The following is a 13,403-nucleotide window of genomic DNA, read 5'->3' on the forward strand; positions in this document are numbered from 1 at the left end:
CCTGGTGAGCAGACCAGTGGAGGTGGGAGCCTGTGGGCAGCCGCGCTGTCTCTGAGCAAGGCCCCGGTTCCCTGACTCTGGCGGGATGTCCGAGGGAAGTGAGGCCCGGGCAGAGGGCTAAACTCCGATATGGGAGGCTGCAGAACAAGCTACCCTTCAGGTCATCAGAACTCAACCACTTGATTAGGGCTTGTGTCTCTGGAGAGGTTTTCAAAGCCGAGCACTCATGCTGAAACACACAGTGATGCCGTCGGCCCCGCAGTGCGAGCCAGGCGGGGGTGGCTGCAGCATGAGGTTGATGGGCTGTCACTGCCAGTGACCAGCATAACCTTCACCACAAATGGGATGCCCCAGACGGGGAGGGACAGTTTTCACAAAAGTCCATACCAAACGTCCAGGCCTTAAGAAACTTCTGTATAAACCAAGTGGGCACATTTGCTGAAGGACGAAGGGATAGGGAAATGCAGTGAGGTACCCCATGCCCCCATGCTGGGAAGGCAGGCAGGCGGCGTGGTGGGGACCAGCAGAGGACCAAGCACTGAAGGCCCAAGTTTCACTCAAGCTGCCCTCAGGCAAGAGGGGTCTGGCTCCCTCTGAAGAACACGGGAGCAACCAGCAAGACGTCAGTGTTTAAATGTTTACGCTTTGTATTTTCTCAGGTGAGGGTCCATTTCTCTAAAAAAAAATCGCCCTCCAGGAATTTCTTTAGAAAACTAAAGTCATGTTTCACACACTGCCATTACCACCGCCAGCAGTTATAGAGCACTTCCTGTTTGCCCAGTGATGGGCAAGTATTTTTTCACCCGGAATTTCCCAAATTCATACACAACTCCTGTAAGGTAGTTTTGCTGTTGTCCTCACTCTACAGATAAGGAAAATGAGGCCACAGAATGCTTAAGCAACTTATCAATGATGTGAGCCCAAGGAGGTCTTTACGTTTAAGGCCTGTGTTCTTTCCAGTTCGTGTTCTGCTTTGCATGGAACCATGGGCTCATATGCCCGCCCTGGCTGGTCTCACCTGTGTCAGATTTGGGGCTTGGAGCTGATGCAGGGCAGAAATGTGGGACATGAATGGAGTGGAGGTGCAGAGGTGGGGGGACAAGCTTGGTGAGGTGAGTGTAGGGGGGATGATCAAGAACCTTAAGCCACTTTAACTTCAGGGCCAGTTTGTAGTAATTGCCCTCTTTAAAGTAGAGGCCTGACAAGATCAGATTTGCAGTGGTGGGGAGAATGGATGGGAGGGAGTGGGCAGACTCAGGGCAGGGAGGCAGTGATGGGGATGGAGATGGAGGGGTGATGGGGATGGTGAGGAGAGGTGATGGGGATGGAGATGGAGGGGTGATGGGGAAGGTGAGGAGAGGTGATGGGGGTGGAGATGGAGGGGTGGGGGGGATGGTGATGGGCAGTGATGGGGATAGTGATGGAGAGGTGATGGAGATATAGAGGGAGGATGCCAGTGGCTTACACAGATGCGTGGGTGGTAGATCTGGCCCTGAGCTAGGAGTTCTAAGGAAAGGAGCCACTTTGAGGCTGAGGAGGTGGGGTTTAATTATGGCCATTTTATATTTGAGGCTCTTGCAGATATCTAAGGGCAGACATCCAGGGAAAAGAACTGGGAGTCAGACGCATGGACTCTGAAGTAAGAAGTCTCAGTTCAAATCCCATTCCTACCACTTATAAGCGAGTGCTGAGCAAGTTGCCCAGGCTCTGAAATTCCGTCTCCTTGTGTGCAATGGGGATAATCGCTGGCTTCCCACATAGGGCAGTTGTAAGAACTGAGGCAAAACATGTCCAGCTTTTGACAAGGTGCCTGGACCTCCACAGATGGTTTGAAAAACAAAACAAAAGAACCACCACCACCACAACACAACTATCACCACAACCACCCACAAACAAAAGGTGGGTTGGAGCCCAGGACTGTTTAGGGCACAGGTTCTAGATTTGAGAGCATCAAATGCAGGAGATGATTTTTCATCTCACGAAAGCATAGTAATTGCTTTGTAAAATGCCCTACTTTGGGACCCCTTGAATCAGCGAGGAGCTAGCACATTTCAATACGTATTTAATTTATTTGTAGACTATTGACTACAGTCATGGAGATGCCACACGGAGAACTAGGCAGTCATGGCACTTCTCTGAAATGAGAATATATGGCCATGGAAAAGTGGAATATGATTTTCAAAAGTGCACAACTGTTTTTTTGGTAAAGCGAGTGAATTTCCATGACTACACTTTCTTCTAACAATTCAGTTTAATAATTCAGCACATATTTATGGAGCACATAGCAGGCCAGTGTGAGGTGCTAGCCATGCAAAACCTAAGAAGACAGGATCTTTTGTGTCAAGGACCCACATTCTAGAGGGAGAGAGAGACAGAGAAGGGAGGGACACACCAGGAAGGCCATGGTTTCAACAACAGATCACATCCACGGAGCATGTCCTGGACACCAAAGATTTGCGTTATTAATTCGTCTCATCTCCCCCACAACCCAGTGAGGTAGACTACCATTATCCTTTAACAAAAGAGGAAACCAGGCTCTGAGAGGGTAAGTAACTTGCTAAAAGTCATACAGCTAGAGAGTGGAAGAGTCGGGATTCAAACTTAGGCGGTTTGAACCTGGAGCCTGGGCTGCTCACCCCTTCTCTGTGCTGGCACAGCGGTGTGCCACGGACCCATATGTCTGGTGTGTTTATACATCGGGTGTCCCAACGAGGACTGACTGATGTGGTTGGCTGACCAACTGATCATTTCGCTCTTCACATGAAAACCTTCTGGCCTGACTGCCTCTCAAACTGCACACACCTCCTCCTCTCTCCAATTGCTCCCAGGCATGCCATCCAAAGAGGTCAAAGTTGAAATCCTGGAACAACACCTCTATGGACATGGAGGAAATCACTCATTTACCAGCAGCCAGCTGCTCAGAACTGCCCACAAACTTGGCCACGGTCACAGGAGAATTTCTCCAGCCCCCTGAGTCCCTAGATGGGGATGAGGCAGGGTCAGCTATGGAGGGGCTTGTGAGCAAAGCCAGAGAGGCGGGGTGAGTGTCCCCCTGCTCTGCCCAGCTCTGCACACAGGGCAAAGGTTCAGTGCTACCTCCTCCACTCTCACATTTTTTTGGGAGCAGCCACTCCTCTGTTCTGATTCAAGTTCTTGGCTTTGATAACAAAAGATAGAAAGAACCTGGTCTTAGCCAGGAAGCCCCATTTTATCTTTCACAGGCCACGAGGAGACAGCAGAGGTCTGCGCTAAGGAGTAGCACAGCCAGCAGGTGATGGATCCTCCGGGTGGCAGAGCACGACCAGGAGATGGGTGCCCCCATGTCATCAATCAGGACGTGCTCCACCAGGGCTGAAGTGGCCGATGCTTGACCAGCTGCCTGACCGTGGACGCGTACTGTTCAGGTCTTCCCCACTGAGATAGCCAGAGGTGGGCGGGAGAGGTGGGGGGAAGACCCCACCTGGGCCCGGGCGGCAAAGCCTGAGTTCCAGGGACTGGAGAAAAGGGACAGAGAATATCCAGACTTGGGAAAATTTTGTTAGTGTTGGATGTGGCAGTTACTAATTTCTCCTGGAAGAAAGAGTCTTCTTGGAAGTGCGATGCTCATTCTATGCAGCCTTCGGCCCAGCCAGGTGCAGACTTTCCCCACAGCCGTGTGAGCTGTCAGATCAACGGGGCCCCATCAGCCCGGGGAGCGAACTGCTGGGATCTCGAAATGGATACACCCAAATTCCAAGCACCAGTTTCCTCCTCAATTATTTACAAGGAACACGATGCAGTGGAATGGAATCTAATTCATAACACCTCTTTAATGCCTTTATAACACAATATTCACAACGTTCCCTTCTAATCTCAGCAGATGACAAGTTGCCACTATTGAATTCCCATTAATATGAATTATGGGTACAATATTTTTTGCCCAATATTCTCTCCTCAGCCTAATATTGCGGGCGAATAAAAAATCACACCCTCAGCATATTCCTGAGGCACGAGGCGATGGCAGTGTGGAGCCAGTCTGCACCTGGCTGGGGTGGAGGTGCCGTGCTGGGCGGTCGGCAGGCCAGGCTGGAGAGCTCGGTCAAGGTGAGCAGCGGTGGCTTCCTCCCTCCCCGTCCCTCTTCTCAGGGTCACGTGCACCATCAGAATCCCGGCTGTTCCCACCCCAGGACAGGCCTAGCTTCCATTACGGCAGCATCGGGTGGAGGCAGTGAGCTGGATGGCACGTGTTATGCACTGAGGTTGATCACGGCACCTGCCTCACACAGTCGCTGTGGGATGCAGTGGGTTAACGCCTGCGAAAACACTTAGACCCCAGGCTGGCCCACAGTGAGCATGCAACAGATGTGGTGATGGTGGTGGCGGTGGCGGTGGCGGTGGCGGTGGCAGCAACCCCAGGAGACAGCTAGGGCCCTGGCTGGCCAGCAGCCCTGAGTTGCTTCGTAGGATGGCTTCTGGGTGTGTGAGGTGAAAGTGCACAGTGTGTGTAGCTTGGGAAGCACCCTGGATGCTGGCGAGATTTATAATTGCTGCCGAGCACAGCATAGCTGAGGCCTCACTCGCAGTCCCAGCTCTTGGGGTGCTAGAGAAAATGAACACAAACACACCCTCCAATGGCTCCAGCATCTCCTAGGACCTTCCTTCTCCGGGGCCTGGCCCTCCCACTGTGCTTGGCAGTAACCTCCTGCAGGTGGTGGAGCTGAGCATCTTCCCAGGGCCATGGGACTCCCGTGTGAGTCAGGACAGGGACTCCTCAGTGACACCAAAGCCGCCCTCCTGGGGGCTGGGCCACCCGCCCATTCCTTGGGGTTCTGCCCCACATTTCAATCAAGCCCAGGTAGGTCTGTGTTAAGTGCTATCATTTGATTGGCCTCCATTCTAGCCACTGTGATTGGCACTCCCATTGCTCTTAATGAAGGAAATTCCTTGGTGAGTCAGGAACCACTCCCTGTTTTTACACTGATATTTCCCTTCTCTCTTTTGATAGCAAGGCATTTATTTATTTAAAAATATTTTTCATTGTGGTCATATATATATATATATGACATGAAATTTGCCATTTCCCCCATTTTTAAGTATATGTTCGGTGGCATTCATTACATTCACAATGCCATGCAACTGTCACCACTCTTCCAATATTTTTTCATGGCCCCAAACAGAAACTCTATCCATTAAACAGTAACTCCCCATCCTCCTTTCACTCAGCCCCTGGTAACCTCCAATCTACTTTCTGTCTCTATGAATTAGGGCATTTATTTTTATAAAGCTCTTCTGCCTTCCTATTTCATGTGGACCTCACAAGAGCCCAGTGAAGTGGGCACTGTTGTGTCCAGATTTTAGGTAAGGAAACTGAGTCTTGGAGAGCTTAAGTGCCCTGCCTAGAGGTTGCTCAGCCCAGTGAAATGTGGATGTGGGCCTTGAACCCCATATCCTGACCCCAGCCTGGGGTTTCCCCCTTAGTCCAGGGATGCCTGGATTTCCCTCAGACAGAAACATGGCCCCAGGAAGTGCGGTGGCTGTAAGCAATGCCCTCGTGTTGGCATTCAGGGAAGCGGCAGATAGCAGAATCCCTGTAGACAGCAGCGAGTGCTGAAATAAAGGAGTAACAGGCAGAGGATACTCACAAAGGCCAATGCAGCCATTTTCAGTAAGCCAGTGTGCCAGGTGAGGTCTGGGAGGTGGAGAAGACATCCTCACTGTCGCTTGGGAGCCAGTGTGCCAATGGAGGCAGTTAAAAAAATTTTTTTTTTATACAACCAGCAAATGTGTTAGCTCAGGTAACAAAAGCCCAGAGGTAGGCAGGGATGCAGCATTAGGGTGCCGGTTCCATATTTCCGAAATTCTCTTATTTTTTCTATGCCTCATGTGTTGGCTTCATCCACAGTCTTGTAGCATGATGGTTATAGCGGCTCAAGGCATCACGTCCAGACACTACAATGTCCAGAGGAAGAAGGATTTCCTTTTTCTTGTGACTCTTCCTTAGAAGCAAGGAAACCTTTCCCAAAGCCCCCAGATAGGATTACTCTCATGTTCCACTGGCCAGAACTGGGTCCACGACTCTTCCTAAACCAACGTTGGGTAAGGCGAATGGTATTACCACACCTGATTTTGAACCATCATAATCCTAGCAGGGACTAGGGTTCATTTTTCCCAAAGCATAGGAGGTGATGGATACCTGAACAGAATGGAGGCTGGGTAGACCGCCAGCAACACCCACCACAGACCTCCAAGGTTGCTTTGTCAGGCCTGGTGTAGTTCTCTGGCATCTGCACAGTGAGAGCGCCTGACCCACCTGCAGGCTTGGCCATTCTACCTCCCTATTCCTGCCCCCTACCCCTTGGCCTGCCGGCTTTCGGGCCACATCTCACCTGAGGAAGGAATTCTTTAAGGAGTAGGTCACAAATCTGGATCACGTTCAATGCCAGTCTGGCGCTGAGCTGGGCAGAGCACGGAGCACTATAGTTGCTGGCAGCCCAGGGAGGGGCATGGGGAGAGGACAGCAAGCTGAACTGAGTTGCCTGGGCCTCAGGAGCAGGACTGGAGGAAGGGCCTCGTGTGGCAACAGAAGAGCATTTTCCTTAAGGACATCAGCCAGGGATTTAAGTCGAGGGAGGGAGGTTCTGATGACTGGCCTTCTGCGATCCCGGTGTGCACCTTGCTTTCTTCCCAGTTCCCAGGACTCCTGTCATGGAGCCAGAGGGTCCAAAGTGTTCGCCCATCTCCTCCATGAAACAGCAGGAGAGGGGTGGCTGGGAAAGCAGGACCCCTACCCCATCCATAGGAGAGGCGTGTGGCCTGCGTCTGAATGCATACTGATGCTGTGCTGAATTCTCCCGGCCCTTTATTTCCCAGAGGGAAAATGAGGCTCCCTGCCTCCGGGTTCTATAGATGCAGATTCCAATGCAAATGAATACGTCCTGACTAGTGGACACTGCAGCAGAGCTGCACAGACAGCTCTCCTAAACCTTCATTTTAGGGCCTCAAATGCGGAGTTGAAACTGATGGATAATCTGCTACGTTACATCAGCCTCGCTCTGCAGGGACTTCACAATGACGCTTCTCCGTGGCATTATGCTTTGGGAGGACTCAAGCCAATTTGGCTGCCTGTGTCACAACAGTGAGTAAAACAGGGACAGGGCCAGTCTGGGTTTGCAGGAACTCTTCCTCACTGAAATGAAACTAGATCTGTAGGAGCTGATGGTGAACAAATGACACTGAGGGGCATTCAACTCTCCTTTTTATGTTTATTTCCCTGAGTTATTTTTAGCGTTACAGACAGTTTCCAGTTAACAAATGGGTTGGGTTCTGAAAGTTCATTTGTAATTTGGCTGTTTAGATTTCGGAACATACTTTCCTTATAAAAAAACAATGTTATAAATGGTGATGAGATTCCCAGGCTAGTTCTCCAAAGCCTATTTAACCCATAATGTAGCTAAAATACTGTCCTTCTGCAATGAAAAAAAAATTGTTCAATTGCAACATGAGTAATTAAATGAAAGAGGGAAAACCATTAAAACTGAATAAGTAGATTTATGTTCATCTGGAATGATGCTGTTTGCAGAAAACCTAATTTAATTTAAGGAGAGGCCTTTTCCAAGGGCTTTTTTGGGAACTGCACGAGATTTATCCTATTAGGGAGAAAGAGCCGTGACGCTGTCCGATCGGCAGCTACTGAATATTTGCATCATGTCACTGGCTCCCTTCCTGATTTTAGGCTCATCAGAAAGTCTTCTGGTCAAAATTTGTTTTCCTACGTGGATTCTCACAGGGAGAGATTCACTGGGCAAAGTCCGTGAAAGTGGTTTCCTTGGGGTGGATTTTTCGATTTTGAATCGGTAGGTTAGCCTCTGTCCTTGTGAGTGTCCCGGGAACAGCGGTGCCCCAGTCCCACCGACTCTGGGGCAGTGATGGGATCAGTGTTGGAGCCTTCAGGACCGAGGTCCAAGTCCTGGCCAGGGGTGGATTCTCAAGCTAAATGCATCTTGCGAGGTTCCCTGGGGGCCAGATGTAACACCTTCCTCACCACTGTCTCCTTTCAGGCCTCCCTAGGCAGCCCCTGGTGTGGCTGATGTGTGTCACCCAGGTGTGTGTAAGTCACGAGTGTCCCAGGTTGATTCTGTTCACCAGGCCACACAGAGGAGAGGAGCAGATTGATCCTGTTCTTTCTGTTTGAGGCATGTGAGCCTTGGCTGGAAACTAGAGGGTGAATAACTGTGTTTAAGCAAGTGTGCTGGCAACGCTGTTGGGGAGAGGGGGTATATTGCAATAATGATCTCAAATGCTTCCCATCCCCACCTGCCTGCCCTTTTGCAGTGGGGTGTTGTAGCACCTCCTAGTAAGAGGCAGGGTTTCTTTGAATCTGGCTTGGCTGTGTGACTGCTTTGGCCAAGAGGATTTTAACCAAGAGGATTTAAGCAAATGGGCCTCAAGCGGAGGTTAGAAAAGCACATGTGACCGAGCCTTGCCCCCTTGCTGCCCCTGGAAGCCTGAGACCCTCAAGTGAACACCGCTGCGATAGCTGGAGAGAGGATGACAGGTCACACGAAGCACTGAGACGCCTTGGCCGACGGCCACTACACACAGGTGTGTAAGCGAGGCCATCCCAGATGAGCCACCAGCCCCCAGCCACCACGCAGCTGACCACAAAGGAGACAGCCCAGCAGAGATCAGCTCCACCAGCCCAGCGCCACCCAGAACTGACAACCAACCCACAGAACCAGGATAGTTTTACACCACTCAGTTTTGGGATGAATGTTACCCCGCAAAAGCTAACTTATATAAACAAACGGCCCCAGCCAAGCACATCTTCTGAGAACCTTCCCTTGGAATCCCCAGCTGCCTGTTATCCGGACTCTGTCTCAGCCCTTACAAATATGAGAAAATAGATAACTTTCTCCTCTCTCTTTGCCCCCTTAATCAGAAATTTAAGAAATCAAGCCACTCAGGTCTACCCTCCCCAAACCGTAGGCTTTGAAAATGGATACCGGGGAAGTCATGACATTTTTCACTTTTGCGCACACTTTGTGACTGATGGGTGGGTTTGGACTCAATGAAGATACAACCCAAAATGTGGCGGCCACTTAACGTGCAGGCGAAACCCATTATCTCGGCACGAACACGCACAGGTCGTCTCGTGATGCATTTTCAGCACCTGATAATGTATCACGAGGGAGATCACAAATTCTCATTCATGGAGCAAGAAACAGCCTTCTGGAGAGAAATCACGCACAGTCTGGAAATGCACCACGAACAGGGGCTTGAGCGATTCCCCCAGCCGAGCCCACTCAGTAGCCTTTGGTTTTCAACGTGAGCACAGGAGGAAAGAGAGGTCTGCCTCTCATTCTGTAACTGTGCAAAAGCCGCCTTTATCCATTCGTGGACCCCAGAACCACAGGAGTGGGGGCGCTGCATGGGGCCCTGTGGTCATTCACACGATCCCCCATGGAAACCCCAGCTCCTCTCCTCCCAGAGGAGCATTTCTTCAAAGAATTTAGGGTGCAGGAGGAAGACGTTGTCTCTGAGGTTGTCTCTATGATGACAGACATCCCCCATGAAAGCCCCAGAGGCTCATAAATGTCAAATATCTGAGTGTTTGGTGCTGTGAGGATGGAGCCTGCAGATCCCATGGCCCCTTTCGGTTTTCCTTGGACCTGTGACACAGGCTAAGTTTCTCTCTTCCCAGCCCAGATTTATTTTCAAGGGCTTAGCGCCGAGGAACGATGGGAATGTTTCAGCATGAGTGCTTCTGACCACGAGGAGAAAAAGCCCCCAATACATTTCACAGACATCAGCGAGGATTCTGCAAAGTCCATTCTTTCAAGAACAAAATTGCATTTTATGAAGCCGTCCCTTTTCTGTTTCATCTGTCAAGCAGGTTTGCTGAGAATAATTTAAATTTCATGCAGCAGCAACTGCAGGGCAGCGGTGTTTCCTTTCCAGCCCATAAACAAGCCTGGCCGCCAAGTCGCATTTCTGCTTCTCAGCAGCAGCCCCCCTCCCCCGAGGCTCTGACTGCCTGGAGCCCAGAGTGCAGGTGGGGCTGGGGGGGAAAGGGGTGCCCTTCCAGCTTTCAGCTTTACCTCCTGCCTCATCAGTCAGCGGAGGGGATGGTCCAATAAGCCCCTCTCCAGCCTACTAGCTCCAACCAACAGGGGGCTTGGTCTCCTCTCAAATGTATGAATACTTGGTTGGACCCACCTCTGATTTACCTTTTTAAAATTAACTCTTATTGAGCGCTTGACAAGCGGCAGGGTACTATTCTGTGCTTTTCTACATATATTGATTTAACCGATCCTCACATACCTCCATGAGAAACATACTATGATCATTCCCATTTTATAGACAAAGAAATCGAGGCTTAGAGACGTACTCAGCTCCTATGTGGCAGAAGATTCAAACCCAGTTCTGTCTGACTCAAGAGCCTGAAGTTCTCACCAGCTGTGCAATGTTTAGTAGACATAATCTTTGGCCTAAATTTTTCCGTCTATAACACATGAGGTAAATATACCCATTTCCTTGCCAAAATTCAGTGTTTGCTAGGTGGTGAGAGGACGGGGAGAGTTACCATAACAGTGCTGTAGTGATGGTTACCATGGTGAATGCCTGGTGCCAGGCAGCCTGGGTGGAGAAAGGAGCCAGCTCAGGCCCATTTTGTTTCTCCCTCACTAGGTGACCTCTGTAAGTCTGTTTTCTCCAAGTCTCACTCTTCTGATCTACAAAATAGAGGCTGGGTGGCATGGTTACTCTACTTCTCCTGGGCTCTGTGTCCTAGAGGTTCAAGAGCTGATCTTGGCCCCAGGGAAGCAGTTTAATGGTCTGGGAAATGAGTGAGTGTGAATGTGTGTGTGTGTGTGTGTGTGTCTGGCTAGGCCCCCCATGCCTCAGTGGCCCGGGAGGCTTGTCTAGTTGGCTGTGTGGCCTTTCATCAAAAACATGTAAGAAATCCTCAGGTCATGGAAAAAGGCAGAAACTGAAAAAACCAACTTAGGCCTGAAGGCAGCAGTGACGGAAAGAATTGTCATCACCTCCCTAGTCAGCCGCTGGGAGCCTAGCCAGCCTTCCCTCACCCTGGAGAGCTGGGACTGTCCCCCAGGGCTTGGCAGAAGCAGCCCCAGCACCGGGCAGGAGCCCGCGGGCAGGAGAGGTGAAGAGGCAGGCCGTCCTTATATTAGTGGTGACGGCCTGGGGCGCCCCAGGCCCACAGCCGCCAGTGCATGTGATGCTCACCCTGCTCTGTGCCCAGCCCACTGGGGATGCACAGGCCTGACAGTGCTGACACTTGTCACCATGCTGGGGACCTTTCTCTGAGTCCTCAGGGGTGGATCTGGCTCACCCGTGGCCCTAAACCCTTCACGGAGGAGGCCAAGCCAAAACATTCAAGCAGCCTTTACCACTCAGGGCAGCAGGTCGCACACGGAGGGGAACAGCTCCCGCCTCCCCCACCGTCCACAGAGAGGGCCTCGGCCCTGTGCGCACACTAGGCTTTCTTCAAGGAAAGGGCCCCATGGCTGAGCAAAGCTCTAAGCTCCCTCCATCACCTGGCTTACCAGGTGGTATTGACTCTGTCTCAGTTTGAGGCAGGCTAGATGCCCTTGTCCCTCCAGCCCGTCCTGCTGCCATGTCACCCTGGTCATGTCACAAGTCAACCTGAGACCTCACCACTCACAAACCCATTTCCTTTCCCTGCCTGCTTGGCGCCCAGCTCCTGTTTCTTATCTGAAGCCTTTCCTTTCCCTCTTGGTGAGGCTAGAAATGACCACCTTCCCTTACAGGGGCACGGCCTCGTCCCATAGGCCTCACCTGGGTGACAGTGACCGTGGTGGTGACAATAGCACCTGTATAGGACTTCTGTGTCCTGGGCTCAGCTCTGAGCACTTTACACGTGTTTCAGCTCATATAATCCTCCCAACAACTCTGACAGGCAGGAACTACTACCTATTCCTATTTTTTTTCCAAAGTGAGGCCCAGAGAGGTTAGGTAACTTGTCCAAGGTCCCCCAGCAAGCATGTGATAGAGTGGAATTCAAATCCAGGCAGTCTGGCTCCAAAATCTGTCTTCATCTACTCCACCAAGCTGCCTCTGCCAACAACCTCAATGGGAGAGACATTCTCAGGTCATTTGGTCACACCATCCAGGCCACAAATTAGTTATATCCTGGCCCGGGAGCTCCCGGAGGGCAAGAGCCAGCCCTTGGCTGCTCAGTGAAGACGCAGCTAGTTGACCAGGGAAACCGTAGATCCCTCAGTTCAGCCTGCCTGTCAGTTGATGTGGTCCTGGCATGGGTTAGACAAGGAGGCTGGGGGACAGGCTCCTGGGAGGTTGGCAGCTAGGTCAGAAGGACAGAAAAGCACCACCGCCCAAGTTCAATCACAGTGCCCTGGACAGAAGCCACTGATGGCTGCCGTCCTCCCTCGCCACACACACACTCAGTTCTCCTGAGCACCCCAAAGAATCCAGGGTGTGATCAGGCACTTTTGTTTGACTAGACAAGCCCTTACAGGTATGAAACTGGGCTGGAGATGGTTCTGGAGAGAGACATGCCAAGGAGCTGGCTGTCCTCACAGGCATGAACTTTCGCCCCCTCCCCCCTCCCAGCCGCCCCGCTCAGTTCTTGCCCAGCTGTTGTTTTTTGTCTGAGGCCAGTTTCCTTTCCTCCTATGTGCTGTGGTTTGGGGTCCAGCCAGTTAGAGATGGTGACTATCAAGCTGCCGGGAAGCAAAGCAGGAGCTGTGTGAGCAGGGCGAGCCCTCACCACGAGGACGCTCCATTTCCCTTGCTCGGAGGAGTCCAAACCCCTGCCCTGAGGCGCAGCCTGACGCTGTCCCTAAAACATCCCTGAGAGGGCAGAAACCATCAAGTGGACTCCCTGGTCCAGCTCCTCTCCCCTCACCTGGAGCCCCCCAGCAGTCAGCTCCCGAAGATGCCATTCCCCAGATGGCCAACGGCTGGCCTTGCTGAGTGGCTGCCAGATGTGGCCGGCGGGGCAGCCAGAAAGGTCACTGGCTGGGTCCACTGGGCAGAGGTCACTGCATTGGAGCAGTCCTGGGGGCTGGCGCCTGGGGAGGAATGTGTTTGGCTGGTCTGGGGGCATCATGCCCAAATAATCCTCCATCTCCTCTCCCCCGCCCAACATTCCTTCCCTCCCCACCTCAGTGGGGGTGGTGTTTTCATAACAGGAAAATAAAATCAATAAGGCACTGCAGAAGATGTCAGTGTGCTGCGAGCTGGCCTCCAATAGCTCCATTGTCTCGGGCCTCCGCCAGGCTCTGCGCCGGCAGCACTCACAGTTATTAATGGGAAGCAGGGCTGAAAGGGAGTTTTGAAAATCACGGAGACAAAGGCGCAGCACACCTGGAGCGCGACTTTCCAACATCACCGCCACCTCACAATGGCTGGGGCCGGGGCTC

The 13,403-nt window shown here is 51.7% G+C and overlaps 1 protein-coding gene and 1 long non-coding RNA gene across 9 annotated transcripts in view; one reads left to right on the top strand and one right to left on the bottom strand.

Moving 5' to 3' along the window:
• KLHL29 (kelch like family member 29) overlaps window positions 1-13,403 on the bottom strand; it is a 295,708-nt gene that overhangs the window by 118,391 nt on the left and 163,914 nt on the right. The window lies entirely within an intron of this gene.
• On the top strand, window positions 6,980-13,096 carry LOC140685903 (uncharacterized). Its single transcript, XR_012059362.1, has 3 exons — window positions 6,980-7,114; window positions 10,339-10,494; window positions 12,677-13,096. It is a non-coding gene; the product is annotated as an uncharacterized lncRNA (long non-coding RNA).

This window comes from Vicugna pacos, chromosome 15 (assembly GCF_048564905.1).
Source record: "Vicugna pacos chromosome 15, VicPac4, whole genome shotgun sequence".
Classification (NCBI taxonomy): Eukaryota; Metazoa; Chordata; class Mammalia; order Artiodactyla; family Camelidae; genus Vicugna; species Vicugna pacos.